This window comes from Corvus kubaryi, unplaced genomic scaffold (assembly GCF_017639235.1).
Source record: "Corvus kubaryi isolate FWS band 111438036 unplaced genomic scaffold, C.kubaryi_AGA036_p1.0 137, whole genome shotgun sequence".
NCBI classification, from domain to species: domain Eukaryota; kingdom Metazoa; phylum Chordata; class Aves; order Passeriformes; family Corvidae; genus Corvus; species Corvus kubaryi.
The window spans coordinates 26565219-26589778 of record NW_024580671.1 but is presented as its reverse complement, the minus strand read 5'-3'; the positions used below and the strand labels follow the sequence as shown (position 1 = coordinate 26589778).

The 24560-nt window shown below is 37.5% G+C and overlaps 1 protein-coding gene across 7 annotated transcripts in view; it reads left to right on the top strand.

Annotated features, from left to right (window-relative positions):
- The window catches only part of TAFA5 (TAFA chemokine like family member 5), a 525365-nt gene that overhangs the window by 382267 nt on the left and 118538 nt on the right, over window positions 1–24560 (top strand). For 2 of the 7 annotated variants that reach the window (XR_006014447.1, XR_006014446.1), the window contains exon 5: window positions 23687–23784. The exons of the other annotated variants lie outside the window; for them this stretch is intronic. The gene's annotated coding sequence lies outside the window, so the exon portion shown is untranslated. The remainder of the gene's footprint in view (window positions 1–23686; window positions 23785–24560) is intronic. 7 annotated transcript variants of the gene reach the window in all.

Genomic DNA, 24560 nt, shown 5'->3' with positions numbered 1-24560 from the left:
GGATATCATCCAGGTATACCATAGCAGAGCTACAAACTCCCTAAGAACAGCATTTACAGAATACTGGAATGTAGCCTGAGTGTTGCAGAGACTGAATGGCATTGGAGGATGCTCATAGTGGCCCCTTATAGATCCACCATAGAGGGCAGAGGAGCCCACTGCAGACATTCAGAACACTTCAGAGTAAGAGGCAAGGAGTGCTGGTTCTTTACTCTGATGTCTTTCTGCTTCCTGCAATCCATGCAGAGGCAGAGACTCGCATTCTTCTTTGTGAAAAAATGCCATATGTAAGTCCCCAACAGGGGAGTCGGAGAAGAAGTTGAACCCATACACCAGATTGTTCTCGAGGTACTCCTCAAGGGCTGCTGACTCAGAGCCTGACCAAGCCGAGGTGCTCCCAGAGAGCACCTCCTCCTGAGTGGGGGAGCCACAGGTGACAATCTCTCATACAATCAGAATGGTGAAAGGTGTTTTTCTATTAGACATGGGAAATGTGCAAATCAGCACTTCTGTAATTCCTAACATGATTATAGCACACCGTCTGTGTGTGCATGGAGCTTGCCAAAATGTCTCCCTCAAACTAGAAAGATATTGGGGTGTTGAAAATGCTTGTTACTTGGGTAAATCCACTACTTTGTTACATTAAAAATGCTAAATCTAGATATTCGCATTAAATCCTGTATAAAACCTTCTAAAATTGCCATAAAGAAAGCTGGATGGCCCTGTTGGGATGCAGCATGCTATATATGGTAGATATATGTAACCTGTAAAAATGAGTAGATCACCTCAGCTATAAATGACATCTGAATGAAATGCAGGAAAAAAATAGTAGTGAAATGATACAGAAATGAATGATAACAGAGGCCTTCTAATATAACAATATTGTACCTCCTTGGTCAATATGCCTAGTATACCTCCCAGAAAATCCTTATTTATAATGTACAATACCAACTGGAAGCAGCCATGTGTAAAAATACCATCTTGAAAAGTACCATTGAGTTGGAACACCAAATGCACCCATTGTAATGTCTAACACCCACAGCACTCATTACAACCTATCATGGGCATGTTGTATGTGCCTTTCAGTCTTCTTGGCAGCTTGTTCTGTTTGAGGGGTGATTTGGAAAGGGAGCATTTTCTGAAAAAGACAAAGACAAATCGTTCCAATGATGGGCCAGGGGAAAAAATGGAAATGCAGGCATATGATGACAAATACGATGTTTGGCTTTGCTTCAGTCACTTCAATACTACAGTATGTAGCATGCTCAGAACTGCCAGCTTCTGAAAGAATGGAGATTTCAGCATTGTCACAGTATTTAAAAACAAGACATCTGACACCAAACAACAAAAAAAAAAAACCCTCAATATTTTTCATTCTTGGTGGATCAACAAGATTTGATTACTTAAACTGGCACTGTCAACACAGATGTCCTTCAGGTATTTTCTCTGGTGTGCCTATGTGTTGGCGTTCATGTAAAGTATGTGCCATTCCGGTTCATCCTGTCTCACACTGTAGAATGGTTTCTAAATTTTTACATCCTGAAGCAGCTGCTGAATTGAAAACTATGTCTTTTTTAAAGAACAATTTTTTGTGTCATAGAAGGAAAATATAGTTGATCTTGTATGCATGAAAACTAGTTAAATAGTAGTTCAACCCAGTGAGTAAACTTATAGAGCAAAAGTGATTGTTTAAAGTTTCTTTTAAAAACAGTTTCCTTTTTTGGAAGAAGGTGCAAGTGAAATATTTCAATGAACAGGTAAAAATTTCTGTCTTTAGGTGATATGACAGTAAATTCTTCTGTACATATATACTACCACCCAAGTAGCAGCACATATGATTATATGTATTAAAAAGCATCTCTTCCAGAGGTACTACCAAGTTTTTGTGTTAAGCAAAACAAAAGAAGCACTGAAATGAATATGAAATAATTCATATTCCTATTCTACAATATTAATTCCTTGTAGTAGGACTAGTAATGAACTTCACTGAAGGTTATGTGATATATTCCTAGCTGTATTTATTGCTTTGCCATGACAAGGGTTCTTTCCAATAGAAATACCTCTTTTGGACTTAAAGATACCACAAAGACTTTTAAGGACAGAAATGTTAATTTTCATGCTTGATCAGCCATGTTCCCTTGCTTTATGCTGCTTGTATTCATCTGGTGTGTTTACCCAGATATCTTGGTCATGTTGACTGAACAAATACTCTGAAGTGAGGTGTGCTCAGCAAAACTATAGTAGCCATCAAACTAATTGGAAATTAGTTTTCTTTAGAGCAAAGAAGCTATGGGTTTCTCTTAGCTCAACCTATAGCAAGGGAACTGAAGAGCCTTCAGGAAAAGATAATGAACTCATTAATCATAATCTGAGGGAACTCCAGAGGCAACAGTGAGAGTGTTTTAGCTCTTGATCTCCATAATGGGAAGAGATTATTCACTAATCCTTTCTTTCCAGGTGTTGTGGAAAGTGCGGTACAGGTTGAGCCGTTGGAACGAAAGCTTACAAGCTTGACCTCTGATAAGGCAATAGATTCAAAATTCTTTAGCCAGGAGCTGGATATACTTAATCTGTCTCTGAAGAAAGATTTTGCAGCTTAATATGTAAACATTTTATCCAGTTTTATCCACTGTAAATCAAAATGTTCTCAGTGCTGGCCAAGAAAGTGAAGCATTGTTAGCTCATTAAATGAAAAGGGCTGAAGGCCAACACTTCTCTTCATCATTAAACTTTACTTGGCACATGTTGCATAGATGGTGGATGACTTGTGAATCCTCTTTAAAATTAAAAATTACCTTCTTTAACCTTGGTATCAGCTGTTGGTTTTCCTATTAATACAAAAAATCAATGCAGATTAATATAGAAATAATCTAAAATGATCAGCAACCTCTGTGTCAGCTCTTGTACACATAAGACATGAGATATTACTTGTCCCCAAAACTTTCCACTTCGAATCTGAGGCAAGCAATATGTCAGATAAAGAGAAGAAGAAAGGAGGTAAGTAAAAGTTAAGAAGACCACTTAGCATCTGGTATGTAGTGTTTGTAAAGTTCAGTTAATTTCAGTTAAGTAATGATTATATTATGAAACATATAGTATTCTGCATATAGCTGGCTGGTTCCTGTGAAGATGAGAAACACAGTCCTCATGGTAATGACATTGTTTGAAATCACGTGTAAAATATTTCAAATATAGTAACCTTCTGCTTAAGGTTATGGCTCTTAAGCCAATTCGAATACAGGAAATCTACACACCTGATAAAATGGTCTACTTTGAGTCCTGCATATTCAAAGTCTCTATAGAACGCAATCATTATATTTTGCTTATGCTAAAGCTTCCATATAACTTCTAATCACTACGCTTTCCTCTCATATTACATCTAGACATTACCCTTGTATTTATCTTTCTCAGGACTCACTGTGAGATTGCACCTGATTTAATACAGCTACACATTGCCCCTGAAAAGGAGGCTCTTCTAGGCCTGGCTGGAAATTCATGTCCCTCTCTTGCAGCTAGCAATTGTGTGCATAAATCAGTTGAGCTCACTGCTCTGACAGAAAGTCTTTTTTCCCTTTTTTTTTTAACGAGTTAATTTTCTATCAGATCATTGAACTGTTCCACTTCTTCTTTGATTGCACCATAATTAGATTTGAAACAAGTGGATAAGCAACTGTGTATGGTGCAAGAAAACAGAAGAAGAATTGAATAGACTAAGAGCGAACTATAGAGCATAGAGTATAATGAAACCACACCTTTATTTCTATATCTGGAAAGTCTACTAATCAAAGTGGGTTAGCAGATTAACACTGGCTTTACTATTGCAATCCATTGCCCTGTTTCATCCTTCTATTTTACATGTGCCCTCTTTTGTCTGGAGATGGTGAGGGATCAGTCACTTCAAATTACGGTAACAAGGCAAAATACTGCAACAAACATTTACCATGCCCTTAATCTGTTTGGGTTTTCTTTCAATAACACTGAAAACCAAATTACATTATGGAAGCATAAAGATAATCTTTTTGTTACAGGATCCCATAGAAATCCCACTGGCAACATCTACCCTGTGCAGCAAAGTTCAATGTTATTTTTCACACTGTTACTTGTTGATCTCAAAAACGTCTTAGGTTTCCCCCTATCAATTTCACTGGTCACAAGTAGCCCTTAGTTTGTAATCTAAATCAGATACAAAGTTTTCTGGCCTTTTTCCATGCCAAAAATAATGCATGATTGTCATTCACATAAGCCACTTTCTGGTGAATTAGCCTCATGATGTCTTTGACTATGTGACAGTGTTGTGTTTCAACCCAGATTCTCCAGCCAGCTGTTTGCCAGAAAGAGAAATTATATTATTGATGATATTATTATTATCATAATCAACAACAACGATAATAATAACAACAATAAAAACAACAACCATGACCACCAGACTTCTTTTTAAGGGCTGATGATCAGGAGCCATGCAGAGGTGCTGGTTCTCACTGTAGAGCTATCACTCTTAGAGCAAACTAAAACCATCACATATGTTTGGATTATTAAAGGAACAAATGTTACCTTGTCCATCACTGGTTTCAGATGTTTTAATCCTGTATTTCCGTAATAAAGTAGTCAGACTTAACAATTTGTTTAAGACTGGGGATAGGGAAAGTGCTTTCATTTCCAGTCATAATTTAGTCCAGTTCTCTCCTTTTGTTGATGTCAATTTCCATTGTGTGGACAAGTACAAAAATGTTCATGCTTTGCTTCAGTTTTCTCAGAATGGTAACTGTCTTAGAACAAAATTATTATGATTTGCACAAATCAGTAGAAATTGGAAAAATTTAGTATAGGATCTCAAGAGCAAGCAGAGACTGTATTTTCACAGTTCAGGTCCCTGAGAAAGGGAGACATGACAATGAAGGTGACTGTGTACTGACAACATTCACACCTATTTGTGAGTTAGTAGGAGTCCAGTTTTAAATTACATTTTTGGACATAAAATCATTATTCTGTACTTTCTGAATGGGGTTTTTGAACTATACTTTCTAGTATTATAAATCAAGTGGCTCTGAAATTAATGAAATAAATTTTTAATGAATTAAAATACTATTTTATAGACAGTATCAAGTAATGCAAAGGATGAACTGACTAGTTGAATTTTCTTTCATATTTTAAAACTTATCTCAGGCTAGCATTACATGCTACATGTAGTGTGGCTTTCCATTTTTATGGATCCTCTTGCAGTGTCATCTATTTTGGTCTAAACAAAGGTTAGGAATACATAAATGCTGCTGAAGGTAGATACATACCTGAATTTTAAATTTCCCAGTTATTTTGTTGCATATTTTTATAAGTAATGAAGAGATTTTCTTGACTTGTTTTTCAACATACAAGGTTAGGGAAAAATAATGGTTTAATCATCTTAGAAAAAAGTAAGAGTAGTAGCAATATTTATAAATATATTAAAGGAGAAAAATGCTTGGAAAAGATCTATTAAAATCTATTTCCCTTGGGAAATACAATATCAGCTTGCATGATTAATTTACAATGTCTCAAGGATTCACTGAAACCCATCTTAAATTTCTTTATGTGATCAATTCTGTTTTATTGCTCTGAGATTTATGCAATAAAGCAAATAAATGGTTGATTTATCTCACTGTTCCACTTGTGTGACAAAGCATGAGAGAAGCAATGAAGAGAGATGAAATCAACTGATGTAGAGAAAAGAATTTATTATATGCTAATGCTGTTTAGATTTGTGAAGATAGTTATGCTAGATTTGTTTTGAGTGTTTCCTTAACATATCAGGAACACCAAAATGTTACTCAAATAAAATAATTATTTTTGCATTCAGACTTGAATATGATGTGTGTATATAGTCCCAATGCTTTAGAAAGTCCAAAAATTTTGCCTTTTGAATGAAAACTGAGGTTTTCTGTTTAGGTCATGAGTACATAGTAGAATAGAAATACATTATAAGCTTCACAAGTGTTGTCCAAAGTGCCTGAAAAATGTCATGGTGATACCATCACTAAGAATGACAATAGGTTTTTTAATTCTGCCAGAAATAATACCCAAGAATGAGGGGGGATGATCCTTGTCTAAGATAGAAACCAAAATTAAATCCAGATAACATGAAAGTCTGAGAAAGACACTGTATAAGAAGAACATTTGGAAAGCTTATTTTATAGAATGAAGGTACTTTCTCAATGAAATGGTTTTAAAAAGGAATGTTTGTAATAGATTTTTCCTGAATTTTCAATCAACGCTAGTGATAATAGGCACTGTAGTCATTGTTTGTGGATACTAATTTTTTTTTTTTTAGTATAGATGTATCCTTAGGTCACTGTCATGATTTTTACTGATGTCAAAATTGCATATTCTCCTCTGTCAGTAGAAGGTTTTGTAGATCTGGATCCTACAGTGTACAGCACATGACCACACATTTGTACAGAACCTTTCCCCATTTACAGCCAAAGGCAGGATCAACAAAACTTCAGACATGATTAGAAAGTTCAACACACAGCTCCTCACTATACAAGAATCAGTGGACAAGCACATCTTCCCTGGATGCCATCTTGGCATCTCATTTAGTTTTGCCTATGGCTGAAGGTGTGGCTGATTTTTAATTAGGTGTAAGGAGGTTTGGCCCAAGTTATTCTGATGATCATCAGGGATCATAGAAACAGAATCATCTAAGCTAAAAAAGATCTTTGTGTCCAGCCATAACCCAGAACTGCCAAGTCCACCACTAAACCATGTCTTTAAGTGCTACATCTACACATCTTTTAAATGCCTCCAGAGCTGGTGACTGAACCACTTCCCTGGGTGGCCTCTTCCAATGCCTGACAACCCATCTGGTGAAGAAATTTTTCCCAATATCCAATATAAACCTCCCCTGATGCAACTTAAAGCCATTTCCTCTCATCCTGTCAGTTGTTATTTGGGAGAAGAGACTGACCCACAACATATTCAAAACCACTAAGAAATTTTTGGTGCATCTGCTGCCCTTGATAGCTACTCACCCACAAAAAAAAAAAGCCTTGCATTTCACCTTCCTTCTTTCTAAGAGGAAAATAAATGGATTAGTGTGCCTCTGAAACTAAGATAATAGGTTTTTAAAGCATGAGAGTAGAGTAGGTTTTAAATTTGGGCTTTTCTCCTTTTTAAGATTTTTTTAGCTTGTCTTAGTGGTCAGTCAGTCATACACCTTTTATGACTTTAATTTTTCATAAGGAGTTACATGATTTCCATTTGCTTCCCTGGAATCATCTAGTGCTGATTAAGTGGCTGGAGTGAGGGTGTTTTTCAGGGTCATAGGTTGTTTCTCAGTCATCTCCTATCTGTCCTGTTGAGTGGGAATATTTGATGCACTTCATGGGCACTAAACTGATGGGCAGTACTGGGCCCAAATTAGCATTAGAAATAAATTGGGGATTGACTGTGTCATAATACAAGATAGGCCTCAGTGAGAGGGAAAGCTGTGTGAAGCTGGAAGGAGCTGTAAGAAGAGCTGTGCCACACGTGAATTCCTCCTTGTGTTCCTGGGTTGGACCACAGACTGGCAGTGCTTTACTTCAGGCAGCTGTATGAGACAGAATAATACTCACCTCCTTTCATGCAGTATAGCCCATTGTTGGTTGATGTTGCATTGCAAAATAAGGTTTTAGATGCTACACCCAGTTAAGTGGAAAGAAGTATATGTTGGGAAATTTTAAAATATATTTGCTTGAAAAGACAGAACAAGAAATTGCCAGCATTTCTTTTTATTGTCCCTTTTCACTGTATTTTCAAGTATTCATTTTTCATGAGTACACATAATACACAAAAAGTACTAAAAAATATATTATTTTTAGATCTAAAAAATATCAGGATCATACTAGTAATATTACAGAGTATGCATTAGTGCAGTCCTCAGACGGTTTGATACATTTATGAAAGTTTATGTCGTTTTTGTTGTCACATCTCAGTGTTTCCAGAACATCTTATAGAGCTTGTTGAGAGCATCTGGCTGAGCTCTAAGGGAAGGTCTGACCTTAGGCATTTTAGTTAGTCCAGCATGCCTACAGTGCATGCAACTTAACTTTGTTAAGAAAAGAAAACTAGGTCTCTGTCAGAATTAATTCTTTGTGAGAAACGTTTTTGGTGGAGACATCCTTCAAAGACAACATAGAGAGTGAGACTAGTGAATGGTGAGGATGAAGAGATGTGCAGTAGGATATCTGCTCCCTCATCATGTGAAAAGCCTGTCAGCATTCCTTGTCCCTGGGGTAGACATTCATTCTTGTTGAATCTTGTGATGCTGTATTTATCATATTTGCACTACAAGGCACCTGAGTGGTGTTTACTGAGAAAGTATTCTGTTATGACAAAGCATTCAAAATGTCCAGGGTAATTTTCAAAAGCAATTTAAAGCCCATGGAGGCCAGAATATTCAGTTTTATCCACTCTGACTTCTTTTAGATAATTCCTGAGGAATATTGCCCATGGTTGATACTGAGGTGTTTTCTAACAGTGAGGTCAAAAGGTGAGCTGCGAAATGGTTGTCAATACATTCGGTGTGGTGATTAAGGCACAAATGTGAATGGAAACTGAATATAAGAGACAACATGTAGAGAAATAGTCTCTCTTGAATGAACCATGTTCTACTTGAATACTCTAGTGCAATATATTTGTGTTTATGCTGTTCCTGTTTTATTGATGAGTCTTAAATCCAAGATGATGTTCAATACATGTTCTGCCTAGTATCTTTGTCCTTGTCATTTTATAAACAACATATGTTTTCTCAGTAAAGTTGCTCACAGGCATATAATTTTACTTCTGCATACACCCTGAGGTCTGGCTACTGTGGCAAAAAGGAGCAATTTAGTGCTACCTTGAGATTAAGCGTTTTTGAGATCCACAAAGTGCACATTCTCTCACTTAATTCTGAACTGAGACAGCCCGTGCATATTGCTACTCTGGGCTTCTACACTAAGCACTGGATCCAAACGTCTTTTCCTCAAAAACTAGAATAGGAGAAAAATGCACCAGCCATGTTTTTGTAACAATACCACAGAGGACTCAAAGTCAAAGCCAGGACCCAATCTTTCGGAGGTTTCACAGAGTCTGAGTGTTATTTTGCAAGTTAGCTGCCTGGGGACTAATAGTTCTGGGAACCTCTGAGGTTTGGGGCTGTCCAAACTTCCACTGAGTCAATTTATCAGAAGTCAGGCATTCTGCTCTACTTCTCCCCGTGCAGACTTTTGTCATATAAGACCTGTAAAGGCAGAAGATTGTAGAAGATTTTTTTTTTCTCAAGGAAATGGTCTCATCTGCTGCAATTTATTCCTGTGTAATGTAGTTCCCACAGCTGCCTCCCTGCTTCCCTACTAGGAGATACAGTACTTTGTGAAGAAATATAAGCAGGTATCCATGATCACTGGAGCCTGACCAAGTCCATCAGCACTCAATACACTGAGGCATCTAAACATGGCATGCTGGGGTTAATGGATTGAACCCATAGACTTAGTGGTTAGAACTAATGAAAAATAATTACTGATGAGGCAAGAAACTCGTGTTCTCTTCTCTTTTCAGTGTAGGAATTGAAATCTACTTTGTCTCTAGTCTAGAGATAAGGTAAGGGAGAAAATGAACACTGAATCTTTTTTGTTGTAGGTATATCACTGTGCAACCAGGAACATTGGAAAGAGAGGGGAGAATTTGGAACTGCAACCTAGCAAAGAGGACATTCTTTTGAATGGTTCCTTAGGAAAAAAAAAAGAAGTACAAAGAAAAATCAAAAAAACTACTTGAGTAGTTCTTTACTCATCATCTGATTAAAAATAGACCTGAATCTGTGAACAGGTTGGCATTGTGCTTTGAGACAGTAACCAGAACCTGCAGATTCATACAATTCAGCTAAGTGCTTCTCTGATGTTATAAAATTTAATAACTCTGCTGTGCTAACAGCCATACTGCTTTCAGATACTGCACCTAATTATATCCTTAGTCTCCTTATCTCTTTCTGTGACTGAAAGTGTTACAGATATGTACACCTTATCCTGTCTTCAGAATCCCAGTGAATAACTTTCTTCTCAGTTTCTGAGTGGTAGCTGTGAACTATGTTTAAGGTAAAGTATGGTTGTTAGCTGATGCTTTAGATATTACATCAGACTCTCTTATTTGCACTAGGAACTGAATTGTGAGAACTACAGTCTTTGTTCATACAGTTGACCAGTCATAAATTATATTATAGAAAATAAAAAGCAGGTATTTAATCAATGATAAATAATTATATTTATTTGGCAAAAGGATCAAGGAGCTTTTTTTTCTTTTTACTTGTCTTTTTTTAAGCTTTAAGGACTTAGCCAAGAGTTCAGTTTACCTTTCGTATCTTGATATTGGAACACTTCTTTCCCTTAACTCACAAACTTGACAGACAGAAGTGTTCTACCACAGTTTTCACTTTAGGACACTATACATTATATTTTCTATGAGCCAAATATCCTTTACAGAGATGTCTGGGAAATATGCCAGTTATAGTGGTCTCAGGAGAATCAGCAGGATTGCTGAAAAACAAAAAAGTATACTTAAATATAAGTACATTAATGTCTCGAATTAGTGCAACAAATGGCAATTGACAGCTTTTGATGAATCTTGGCACTAATTTCTGATCAAACAATGTATGAGGCTTTAAAGGAAAATGTATTAATCTCTTCATTGACATTAACAAAGATCTGAATCTGTAGCTTCTTAATTATGTCTACTTATAATTCATGTCAATTTTGTGCAAATACTGTTTGTGTAGTTTTGGCCTATCAGAACCACTGTATATTTCAAAAGTGAGCAAATCCGTGTCATTGCTAGGAATGATAGGATCATTTTGAAGGCACTCTGTTAATTTTGATGGCAAGGTGCTCAATTTCAGTTTACATGTGTTTGGCCGAGGTTGGTTGGTCCATCTTTGAGAAAGGTGGCCTCTGGAAATACTGATTTTTTTTTTTTTTTCCATTTAGAGGTAGCCCAAAGTGTTCCAGATGTCAGAGCTCTGACTTACAGTTGTGCCAGATTTTGAATGAAAATTCCCAGGAGCAGAGCTCAATAGGGGAATATGCAGATACTCTGCTATTTATAGAAGAACACTAGCATAATCAAATATCAACATAAGTGCACTTTTAAATAGAAAATCATGGTGAAAAGGTCTTCTATTACACGTTGATATAGCTCTTACGCATTTTGAAAGTAGGTATGAAGAACAAGTACCATTGGTTAATTAAGCATACTTTATCAGAATAAGTTTAAAGACTTGATAGTGCATATATTGTAAAAAAGTAAACCTTCCTCACCCCTACCTTTTAGTCAGATGGTGTGCTGGTATGGAGTTTTTAAAAGGAAAGGGAGGAGATTCAGGGATAATTTCAATTTTTCCTGTCCCAAATGTTAAATCAACAAACAGTCAGATGAACAACTAATCATATTTGCTAAAACTTGGAATTTTCACTTCTTTTTGATATTTAAGTATTTTAATATTTTTGCTTTCAGAACCCAAAAGAAACTTCAATTCTATCACAGTGTTTCTCATTTTCATTACACTTGTGGCAGTGTTTTATGGCCTATCCACAGCGATTATAATGTGCTTAATTCCTACTGATGTGTTATAAGGGAATGTATTGATCCAATCAATTTTTAGGTGTACATTAAAAAATATTATATATATATATACATATATACATAGATATATTATAATTTTTAAATTATTGGGGCCTGATGCTACTTAAAACTGATTAAAACATTTAGATCAAAGTGTTCCCTGACTGTGCTGTAATGAAAAGAAGCTAAGCATCAAATGTACTAATTAGAAAGGCAGCTGTTTTCTTGTTAATATCTTAGCGTGAAATAATTTTTGCTGGGAAGATGAAAATGTCATCTTATCTTTAGAAGTTGCATAGTATGCAGTTGGGGTGGGTTTTTTGTGGTTTTTTGGTGTTTTTATATTTTTTTAATAAAAACTAACAAAAACAAAACAAAACCAAGGAACGTGATTTTTAAAATTTCAAAGAAATAACTTGTGACATCCAGATTCATTTTCTTTATAAGGCATTTACCAGTCACATGACTTCAGAAGAGAGTTGCTGTTAGCCTTCCCCGTCATCAGTGGAAAGACAAAGATCTTTCCAAAAGATAAGGTTTAATTTCATTTAGATGACTAAGACAATTTTATTTTTTCCTCAAATACTATCAAGCTTTACATTTTTAGAGCATTTGACATGAAAGCACCTAAAAAAACTAGTTGCAGTATGTGTGAAAAAACTGTATTGCCACCTCAAAATGTCTGTTTTCCAGGAAGTCTCCTTGAGCAACAAAATTGTAAGTTAGGCTTTTAAATGCCCAAAAGTCAATAGGATAATATTTGCAGCCCAGTTGGATTTTTTCTTTCTATTAGAAGTATTGTCAACTTTTCACCACAGCTCAATAACACTGTGACACTGAAAATAAGACATCCCAGTTAATTCTTACTAACAAATTATGCTAATTATTTAAGTAATAAAAATCAAAATTAATATTATATACTCATAATAGCTTATCTTATTACGTATTACTACTTCTGGAGTGCAAAATGAGAAATTAATTATTTGACTTTAAAATGGAAGTTTAACTTTTTGAAATACCGTTTTTTTCTTAAGCAAATTTATTCAAAATAATTTTTGACTGTTCTTGTACCTATTAAGTCTAGCAGTGATAAAAGATTTTATGATCAGAGTTTTTAATTGTGTATAGAAGAGAGTTGCAGCTAAGCTTTCCAAACAGATGTGACTTCTGGGACAAATGTTATGCTTTTACCTTGCAAGGTTGTCTTTCAATAGTACGTTCCTGCCTGTGTTGTCATTCCCACAGTGGTCCCCATGAATCTTGCAGAATCTGTGGAACACACCCACATTGTCTCCTACACAGACCAGATTTCTGCTCCTACTTGGGGAAAAAAAAAAAGGGGTTTTTTTTTCCATTTCTGATTAATTAGTGAAAAAAGGACAGCGTCGGAGAAACACAAACTATTCCTTGCTAATTAACAATACACTGATACACTCACATCCCAGAAACTCTTAGCCTAAGCCAAGACCTGTTATGAGCAGAATCTACAAGTATCCTTCTGACAGCAGAAATTCAAACAATACGATGTCATTTGTGCACTAGTCCTATTCTATATGGCATGTAATTCCTGACCTCAACTGAAAGATTGATCATGCCTTCTTCCATCTGATATTTATGAAATGTTGCCTAGCATGTCTGGCAGAGTCAGTAATACATTTTCCTCTTTTTCTGTTTTGTCTCTTGTTTCTATAGCATCTGAGTTTTGTGTGATTTCTCATTAAACATTCTCAAGTTTCACCCACACATGCCATCTGGATTATAGTTAATATTTTAGGACCTATCCCCTTAACTTTGATGTACTTTCTTGTAGCTGCTAAAGCACGGTGATATCTCTTCCTTCTGTCTTGAGAACCTCCTCCTCACAAACCCAGACATACCAGAGGAACGAAGGGCTTGATACTGCCAGCAGCTGAACTCTTTTAGATCTCTTCTATATTTTTTCAAATCTGAGAAAAACTATGATGAGAAAAAGAAATCTGTGAATTCTCAGCAGAAAAATCTTACCATAATGAAAGGATTAAAGTCTTAAAGCATAAAATATTATATTAAAAATAAATTTTATGTTAGTGATTCCTGAAGTTGATTTGTCTCATTACATGATGACCAGCACAGAAATAGCGTGATTCACTAAAATGGATTCACTAATGACATTGTCAATAATATAGCTTGATCCCTGTCTTCACCTGAAGCTTATTTCTCTCTCAGGTTCATTGCATTTCATCTGAGTAACTGTTTTATGAACCAGCAAGGTCCATTCCATACCTATGATTGGAACAAGCACTTTATTCTGATTTAACCCAGAAGCCTCTCTCAAATAGCTCAATTACTTTTAAAATGTTCTTAGGGTCTGATGTTAATATATGTCATTCTTATAAAGTGAAAACAAGCTTGGAAGATAACAAAGGTCAGATAAATGTTTTTAAGAAAGAAACTGACAGCTCGTATAATACCTGTGCTTAGTGTAATAAAACATTTATCTGTGATCCCATCCTCCTGATTCTGTGTGATCACTGTAATGACATTTCTTTCTTAAGGATGGACCCACACAAATGTTTCATGGTCTGTCTTGTAATGTTGACTAACTGAACCATGATCACTTGCTTCTTAAGCACAGAGACAGATCATGATTGGTGTCTTATTCTTTTTGCCTGTCATCTGCATCATTCAATCCAGATGAAATGCTCAGTCACAAGGACATGGTTTGGGTACTGATGCATGTGCAGTGGGTCACTCATGACTAAATGAGGTTCACTGAGCCACAAGCAGGAGCTGCATGGAACTTTTCAGCTTGAGAAAAGAGAGTAAGGGCAGAATTCAGTTCCCTTAACTCATGTGTCCAGGGCAGCCTAGATGTTCCGGGAGCCTAAGATATATTCAGGAGCACAAAAAGGGCTTTTTAAGTAGCATCTGTAGACAATGAGAGATACCCAAGCATGTCCAACAGGCACTAAGCATCTATGCCTAGGTGGAATTGAGCTCTACATTTTGCTGATACTGACTGAAATCACATTTAATACCTACATTCAGGTTTCATAGTCTCTGAATTTGACCCAAGGTGACTGTAATAAGGGGAGTTGAAGGGCTGTCATGGAAGAGACACTGCATTAGGCATCTCTAAAATCTGCTTGAGAAAGGTTTAATAAGGTAGGGGATTCACCCCACTTTTAGGAGAGACACATGAGATTGATGTCTTTGAGAGAAGGTAAGATTTACTTCCTCTCCTCCTCCCCAAAAGTGCTATCATACCTGCTTTTATATAGTTTTGTCTTTTGTCTGTATATTATTGCAAATTACAAAAAATTCCTTGAAGTTTGCCACAGTTTATTTTTCCTCTTTTGTTGTTTGTTTTCAGACTACTGCAGAAATCTGATCACCACAGAACTGCTTGCCAAAATAGCATAGAAACAGGGTAGGGAGAGTAATGGTGATCTTGCCAAAGAATTTTGATCCAATATGCTGCACAGTGCACAAAGCGCTCTGCCTCAGTAGTCATTGAAACACTGGTTGTTTCTGACACACTGCATCCCTAATCTGTGTTAAGTTTAAATATATTTGCACTCCTAATCAGAATGCTACACGGTATAATGCATTTAGGTGTCTGCTATACCTAAATGCATTATTCTAGGTGATTCAAATTGTTTTAATTGGCTGGTTTGGGATACTGGTCCTTAAATTCCTTGTTTCATCCTTCTTTCCAGCTTTGCCAATGTCATGCACAACTTAAAACTGGAGGATGAGCATAGGTGCGCAAAAGAATATTTTACGTGGGATTATAAGATTATATCACAAAACAAACATAAATATTTCCTGGAGTGAAGAACACTAGGACTGGAATGTTTGTAAGGTGTATGGATACATTAATTGTCATTAAACAGAGGATCAACATATGTTGCTGTGTGCACAATCCGCTACATCTGTCAATTTTCCCCTTACTCTGTCAAGAAATATCCTCTCCCTCCTCAAAATGTGAAGAAAAACACTAAGTCACTACATTTTCCACTGTCATTTCAGGATGTTTATGGTTGAATGATGGATTGAAGGATCTCTAGAAAACCTTGGGTTTAATCTGATATAAAATGATAGTTGACTTTTTGAAGAATATCCATTTCACTTTCCCAAAGAACCTCACTGGTTCTGTGGTGAGGTGTTTTAGGGAAAGATTTTTCTCATTTTAGAAAGTGTCTTTAGGGCCAGGAATGAAATCTCATAAACCTGTTAACAAGGATGTAACAATCTGTTAGTCTAGGACTTTTTGGGCTTGCACTGAAAGCGAATAGGATCAAGGTTTAAAAAACTGAACTAATTTGTGCTGTTACGTGCTAATGTTGTTTTCCATGTACATATTATGTCTAAGAATTCTATTTTAGCAAATTTTATCTAAGAATGTACATATATGTCTAAGAATTCTATTTTAGCAAATTTGATCTTCAGAGGACTTTCCCTTTGCAGAGGACGTAAGAACTAAGAGCAGTAGTAGACTTTCTTCTGTTTACATATCTACCTACATGTGAGCTGTGTTGAAGACCACACTTGCTTTTACTGCTTTCAGTGGATGTCTGTGTGTTATTTCTACAGAAGAATGTTGTGTGTATTCCTGCTTTTGTTTTCAAACATGTCTCTGAGAGAATAAAAACCCTACTGCATTCTTCTTACTTGACATATATATATTCCTCCTCTACTCTGATTCCCCATAGTTGTCCACTGTAGTGGTTCGGTCCAAAATACTCATTACTATTTACCTTCTGTGAGATAAGAATTAGGAGAAAGCAAAGCAGGCACAAAACTTGAAAGAATATAAAGAAGTTTATTAACAGACCTAAAAAAAAGGAAAAAAAAAAGAAATCATACCACACCTTCAGAACACTTCTCCTCCCCCCACATTTCCCCCTTCTCCCACTGTAAAAAAGACAACCCTTGAGATGTTCAGTCTGCTCACCACTTCCGTAATAACCTTGTTCAGTTCATCTTGATCATGCTATGGAGACATCTCCACAAGAGATTCTCATGGCTTCAGTATCACAACGAGACAGCCATCCGGGTTGGTTCTCTGCTTGCATGTGAGAGTCCCTTCCCATGACTTGCAGCTTTTCTCACAACTGTTTTCGAGGGTCCAATCTTGAGCTACTGGGGTACCATTTTAAGGTTGAGCTGTTCAAAAACAAAATTTCTCTTCGCCCATCTCTGGGAGCATCTTCATCTCTAGAAATAGAGGCCCTCCTCTTCCCTGGGAGAAAAAGGGGCCTCATCATCTTCATCTCTAGGACTATCTCTGGGAGTATCTCTAGGAACAGAGGTCTTCTTCCGATTGGAGCAAGAGTCCTCATCACTTCCATCTCTCCCCGTTCAAATTCCTCATCAAATTACAGCTGCTTCATCATTTGCTTATTTCAGCACAGGTGCTTTTGCTCACAAGTTGAACGCTCCACCCCCCATGCTTTCATGAAATTACAACGGGTACTCTGATATATCATAGTCCATCACCACCATAGCTTCACAACAGAGTTTCAGCCTTAAGCATCTCCTCTTTCTCCTCCCTCAGGATTTCCGCTCTTCTTTCTTCACTTAATGTCTGCAGACTTCATCTGTTCTGGAGGGAACTTAGAGCACTAAAAGGGTTAATCTCACCCAGGCCTTGCAACTGAAGTTCGCTTATCACTGTTGGTCACATGATCTTTGCCGGGCAGTGGGGCAGCTTCAGCTGAATCTTCGGCCGCACTGGAGAGGGGGAGCCGGGCCGCACTGTCTGCACGTAGCAGGGGGGGTGTGGGGGGGTTGGTGCAGAAGCAAGAGAGAGGGCTTCCCGGGGTTTGTCCATTCTTAAATGTGGACCACAGAGGCAGTCAAAATTCTAAGTGGCTTAAAAATTTGTCAATATTCAAACTAGCCAGTTGATAGGTTCTGTCAGGTCATAGAGGAAGCTGTAAGCACCTCTTTGCAAAAGACTCACTTCCAGGGCTATGCTTGCTAACCCATGACATCCACTTACTACTTTCTCCTCAAGTCCTAGACAAAGGCTAAGCAGAGTAACTCCAAATACTAAAATTTATTTCCAACACAACATATTTATAAAGATTGCTTGTTAGAAGTCATTTACAGTGCTACATTGCTTTCTGGAATGATGTGAAACATGGCTGCTTTCCTTAACAATCAATTGTGAAATGGAGTACATAAAGCAGACGTATCTCACTGGTGAACATTGACTTCACAGTTCCTTCGTTAGAAGTTGAACTTCCAGTTTAAAGCTCATGCTTTTAAAGTCAGAATTAGCTCTTTTAATGGGTGAAATATCCTAAATATTCCCTCTAAAAGCATATTGCCTTTTTGATGTATTATTCAACTAGTTTCACAATCAGTCTTAGCAAAACACTGTTCCAGTTCTTACTGAATGTGAGACTAACCTTGCTTCAGCCCAAATACCTGTCAATCAGCTGGTACTCCCAGATGTCTCTGAAAAATCTTCTCATTTTAATTAGAAAAGAAAAAGTAATTCTTATATTTGTGTGTGGACTTCAGTGCTGACTGATGCCCTTTTTCAGATTTTTTTTTTTCCTTTTTCTTTCATGATATAGACTAGTAAACTTTAACTATAGACAAGATTATTTTTTAAACTTTATAATTAAAAGTCACATCACCCTCTTAATAAAATACTCTTCTATTGTGTCAATACAAGCATTATTTTATGGAAGATCATTGTTTTTAATAGACTTATTAACACAAATATTTAAGTAACTTTTTTCACAAGAAGCTTTAATGTAATTAATCTTATATCTTTGTTAAAATTTGTTAGGCTATGAAGAGCATGCTTTGAATATAGGTATATAGGTATGGATATTCAGAATTCAGTATAAATTAAGTTATTGCATTTAAACAAAAGATAGATTCTTAGATACATTGGTGATTTAATCTGAATCAGTCTCCTACCTCAGAGAAAAGTGTCAGAAATGGTAAACTCGGGTTATCTTCTCAGTATCCTGAGGAAAGCCCATGGCTATTCTTAGATACTTTCAATCATGTTTGAAACCATAAAAATTACTGCAGTTGCTTTTTATTTGAAGAATAAAAAGGTGACAGAGAAGTAGTAATTTTTCAAGTTTACAATTCCATGCCAGTTACAAATCTTTCTTCATTTTATCTGCTATTAACCTTCATATGTGCACACCTGTAACCATTTTAAAAGAGCAGAAAGAAATCAGATAAAATTGAGTTACTTGCTCAAGGTCTTTAGCTGGAGTTATTTTAAGGGTGTTTAGTATTTTAGCCAGCATATGAGAGATGAAGACACTGCTTTGCATTGTTGTGCTTTATAAGAGGAGTGATCCTCTTCATCTTTCCTTCTTTTCACCCATGTTGCTTGAAGGAGTTGATACTAGACTTTCACAGGGGCACAATGAGACCTGCCTTGCTCTTTTGTTATCCACAACAGCTTTAAATGCTACTCTGGGCAAAAATCTCCCATGACCACCTTTGTGTCCAAGGGCTTTGAATGTTCTGGGGACAGATATTCTTGCTGCTGTCTTTCCCTTCTGGACCAGTGTTGACCTGGGGTGCTGGTCAACAGCCGGCTGAACATGAGCCAGCAGGGAGTGCAGGTGGCCAAGAAGGCCAATGGCATCCTGGCCTGCATCAACAATAGTGTGGCCAACAGGACCAGGACACTGATTGCCTTCCTGTACTCGGCACTGGTGAGGCCACACCGCAAATCCTGTGTTCAGTTTTGCGCCCCTCACAAGAAAGATATTGAGGTCCTGGAAAATGTCCAGAGAAGGGCATGGAGCTGGTGAAGAGTCTTTTCCAACCTAAATGAGTCTGTGATTCTGCAACCTCCATTGCTTTTCCTTTGCTTATTCTCAGATGCTGCAAAGCAAACTTGCGATATTATACATGCCTAAGGCTGAGCTCTTAAACAAGGGTTACCAACATGACCCGAGTTCAAATGTATTTCAGCTGGGTTGCAACATGTGGTTCTAACATTTTTAGTCATTGTAAGGATTATCTAATTATAACAACAGTCCCACTTTCTTCACTGCTATTGCTTATGATGTAATAGGCAATTCAGAAGAGGAGAGGAGTGTATGATCTGACCCAATGTATTCCAAGATCTTGTAAGTTAAAAAAAGGTAATATGAGACAAAGGATTTTAACAGAAATGGAAATTAATGATCAGGATGATAGTCCTGGTAGATGATCTGGGAAACTTGAGAAGATAGGACTAGAAGTGTTATTTAAGGGGAAATGAGACTTTTGGGGTTTCTTTCAAGAGAGATTGATATTAAAATAATTATTGGGAAAAAATAATCTGCAAAGAGTCTCAGATTTGAAATAAACACTTCTTTCTGTGTCTGGTTTGAATAGTGGGTGTGAAAAGAAACAAACAATGGATGTTAAAAGAAAAAGGCATGTGTTTTTTTAAGGTGGCTGATAATGGGATTCTGCTATTTGTAACTCAGGAATGCTACTTTGTTGGAGTGCAGAACAGGAAAATATACCTGCATATACGCTGCCTAATACATTAGACTTCTTTTTATAAATATTCACCCAGAAGCACAGACACTAAATTTGTTCAATCTTATAACTCCTAGTTCTGCAGGTACTGTGGTTTGAAATTGTGTTTCCTGCGGCTAGCTCAGTGAGACAGAATACAGCATTAAGGAGGGTAGCTTTCATGTTTCTTTTTGTTATTCCTAATAGCTGCAGATACTTTAGCGTTAGATTAACTTGCCTTTTTTTTTTTTTTTCTGAAGACTAAGCAATTCAGTTTGCGTTTATGAACAGCATGGAGAAAGGGGGAAGAAGGGAGGAAAACAGAATAAATTTTCAGGAGGGAATATGGCAGTTCTTATGAATGCAACAGGTCATTTCTACTCCTTGGATCACCACCAGAAATTTACATTTTTATTCCCATAAAGCAGGAGGTATCTTGCAAGGCAGTGTAAGGTTTTCCTTGAGCATTTTAATGCTTTTACATCTTTCTCTCTGCATCATACATGCTTAGTTGTTTAGGGACCTAGAACTGAGAGCCACATAAGCAGAGGGAAGACATGCTGTTTATCTGACTTGCAGTCAGTTGGTAAAAGGTTTGGAACTGTTTTTATTATGAGTAGATTTGTGAGTCGGAGACTTGTCCAACCTGCATCCATCTCTGTGAACTATCTTTGTCAAATAGAACCCAAACAAAAAAAAGCTGTTTGCACTGATGGATGCCGTACAGAATCCTAAAACTTGCAGAGGCATAAGACTGTAGTTGAAAGTGTAAAACACACAATTTAGACAAGTAGTTCAGCTGTTAAGTACACTGAAACATCTTTTCTATGACCAATTTCTTTGTAGGTACCCAGAAAATTTCCAGAAATCAATTCTGGAAACATGATAGGTAGTTCAGAGTTCACAGAGTGCCAGTGTGACTGCAACAGGTAGTCATCTAAGAGGACTTGGCTACTGTAGCAAAAATAACAACTTTGGTGCACTCTTATTTTTATTCAGAAAACACCAAGTAAAAAGCAGATGCAACTGCTAAAGTTTTATCAGGCTTGACATGGAATTGTTGGTATTTATGTGGATTCCACATGAAGTAAAAGGTCAGGACAGACATACTTGAAACTCAATCCTAACTCTGAAAATACTTGCCACTTGCAGTAAGCCTGGCTCAACTTTCTGGTTTGTGATGAGAAATTCAAACATTTTTGTCACTCGGTTAAATCCTAGATACTACACTGAGAGAAAGAGAGGGTTTTATGGGGGGTTCTTTGGGTGGAAAGCCTGTGTAAGTCAGCAAAGCATCATATATCCTTATCTTCTCAAGATGACTTACATAACTTTTTTTCCTTTCTTCTTGACCATAAAAATTAACCAATGAAATATTTTACATGCCATTAGGGCACAGTTGGAGATGGACTGACCCTTATTCTACTCCCTCCAGAGTAAGACAAATTAAGTGGACTGTGTTATAATTGCTCTAATAAGCCAAACACTCTCAAGACATATTCAAGTCACCAAAAACAACAGTAAGATATATATGGTTATGTGAACGGTATTGTTTTTTATGCTTTGGATTATTAGCAGGAAAATTTGTTTTCCTCTTGAGCAGATTCCTGTGGAACATGCAGGGGCTTGGACTTCCACCATGTAAACCATCAGAACACATACAGTAGTATTTTAATCTCTGGTACTAGATTCCCATTCAGTACCTCAAATTTGAAGAAACTCAAACTTACAGCCCAAATATTTGGCTCCTCCCAAAGGAAGCAGAACATGCTGTCTGAAGCACTAGGAAAAAATTCTGATTTCACTGAAGTCAGTGGCAAACAGATGTGCATTGGTACCTAGAACTGACATGAGTTCTATGTATGAACAGAATAGAAAATGTTGTCCTATGTGATTGGTACCCAGGCCTTCTTTAATTTGATGCTGCTACAAATATCCTGAGTGAAGGGAAAAAAAGAACCAAAACAATGTGAAAACAAATTTCCCAGGCTTTGAAGCAGTTTTATGTAAATAGTTATTTAAGTTGCAGTTATTATTGCAATCTCATGACCTAAATGGTTTTCTAAAAATTGCTGCCAAACACTCATCAAGAGCACCATTTTACTTAAAACTTGCCTGTCAGGGAAGTGGCTTCTCATGCATTTTGATTCACGTTTTCAATTCTTAGAGAAGGAAAGAGGGAGGTCAGCAGAACTGCCACCTTGGACTTCCAGAGAGCAGACTACAGGCCTTTCAGTCTGACTTTGGTGCCAGGGAAGGTCATGGAGCAGATCATCTTGAGTGTCATCCTATGGCACATGCAGAACAACCAGGGGATCAGACCTAGCCAGCATGGGTTTATGAAAGGCATTGACCTGCTAGACCAACCTCATCTAATGCCAAGGCAGCTTACTCAGTGGATGAGGGAAAGGCTATGGATGTTGTCTACCTGAACTTTAGTAAAGCCTTTGACACTGTTTTCCAAAGCATTCTCCTGGAGAAATTGGCTGCTTTGATAGGTGCACCTCTCACTGGATAAAAAAATACTGGATGGCTGAGCCGAGAGAGTGGTGGTGAGTAGAATTAAATCTCACTGGCTTACAGTCACTCGTGGTGTTCCCCAGGGCTTAGTATTGGGGCCAGTTCTGCTTAATATCTCAGCCAATGATCTGGACAGGGGGATTGAGTGCACCCTCAGTCAGTTCACAGATGACACCAAGTTGGGTGGAAGTGTTTATCTGCTGGAGGGTAGAAAGATTCTGCAGTGGGCTCTGGACAGGCTGGATCAGTGGGTCAAGGACAAGTATAGGAGGTTCTACAAGGTGAAGTGGTGTGTCCTGCACTTGGGTCACAACAACCCCATGCGGTGCTACAGGGGAAGAGCAGGTGTAAAACGACCCAACAGTAAAGGACCTGAGAGTGCTGGTCAATAGCAGCTGAACATGAGCCAGCATGTACCCAGGCGGCCAGAAAAGCCAATGGAATTCGGGCTTGTTTCCATAATAGTGTGGTCAGCAGGACCGGGTGGTGATTGTCCCCCTGTACTTGGCACTGGTGAGGCCACACCTCAAATCCCATGTTCAGTTTTGGGCCCCTCACTTACAAGAAAGACATTGAGGTGCTGGAGCATGTCCAGAGAAGAGCAACGGAGCTGGGGAAGGGTCTGGAGCACAAGATTTTTGCGGAGTGGCTGAGGGAGCTGAGGTTGTTCAGCCTGGAGAAAAGGAGGCTCAGGAGACACCTTACCACTCTGAAAGGAGATTGTAGCCAGAAGGGGGTCAGTCTGTTTTCCCAAGTAACAAGTGACAGAATGAGTGAAATCAGCCTCAAGTTGCACTGGGGAGGTTTATATTGGATATTAGTCAAAATTTCTTTGCTAAAAGGGTTGTAAGTCTTGGAAGAGGCTACACAGGGAAGTGATTGAATCACCATCTGTGGAAGTATTTAAAAGATGTATATATGTGGTCCTTATGGACATGGTTTAGTGGTGGACTTGGCAGCACTGGGTTGGACGTGATGGTCTTAAAAGTATTTTTCAACCTAACTGATTCAATGATTCTATTCTATGGATTGAACTATTACTATAAATAGTAAACAAGTCCTTTTTATTTTTTTTTAGGAGTCCCTCTTTTCTCTTATTTGATCTGTCTGTTTTTCTGGGGAGTGATTTATTTACCTGTAATGAGGAACGAAAGGGAAAAAACAGGAGGTGGGAGGGTAGGTGTGCATTCTCTTCCTCTTCTCTGGACTCATCATGCTCTCTCTTATTTTCTCTCTCCTTTCTATCTGTTATTACCTATCTTACTTCTTTTTCATGCCTTCATTAATAAGTGATGTTTATACTTCCCTGGCTAACCTATGCATTTTTCCCACTTTCATTTTCTCCTGTCATTGTCCAGAGTTGTAAATTCACCTCCTGTTCTCTAATCTGTTCCTCTTCCTGTCATCACTTTATTTCAAGCCTGCTCTATGCCCTTCCTCAGCATTTTTAAAGTGCATAATTTTCTCCTCGCTTCTCGTCTTCTTTTAAAGTGTTAATACCATATTCATGCAGCAGGGGTGTTTAAAGTGGAGACAGGGATAGCAAGGAAGGAAGGAAGCTTTTATCCCCATAAAATGACAAAGCAGCAGGTATCTATGAATGTATGTTGTTGTACCTGAATTCTCTCTTCATCCTGGGACCAATATGGTAGAGAAGTACACTATGAAAACTCTGAACATACAGTCCATCAGCAGTTTACGCTGTTGCTTTTAGCTGTGGGCCATTCCAGCATGATAAAGGAAAGATGGATCTATGTCAAGCTAATTCTTAACACATAGTAGTTTACTTTCAGACCTAATAAACCATAAATTGTTTGCTTTGTGTCTTGCAACCTTAAAAAGTATTACTACCTTTAAAGTTGTGTTCTTTTCTAATGGGAAGAAAAATAGGGGGCATATCAGGAAGCCCAAGAAAGAGTTTAAAGGGGAAAGAGTAAAATTAATAGAAGCAA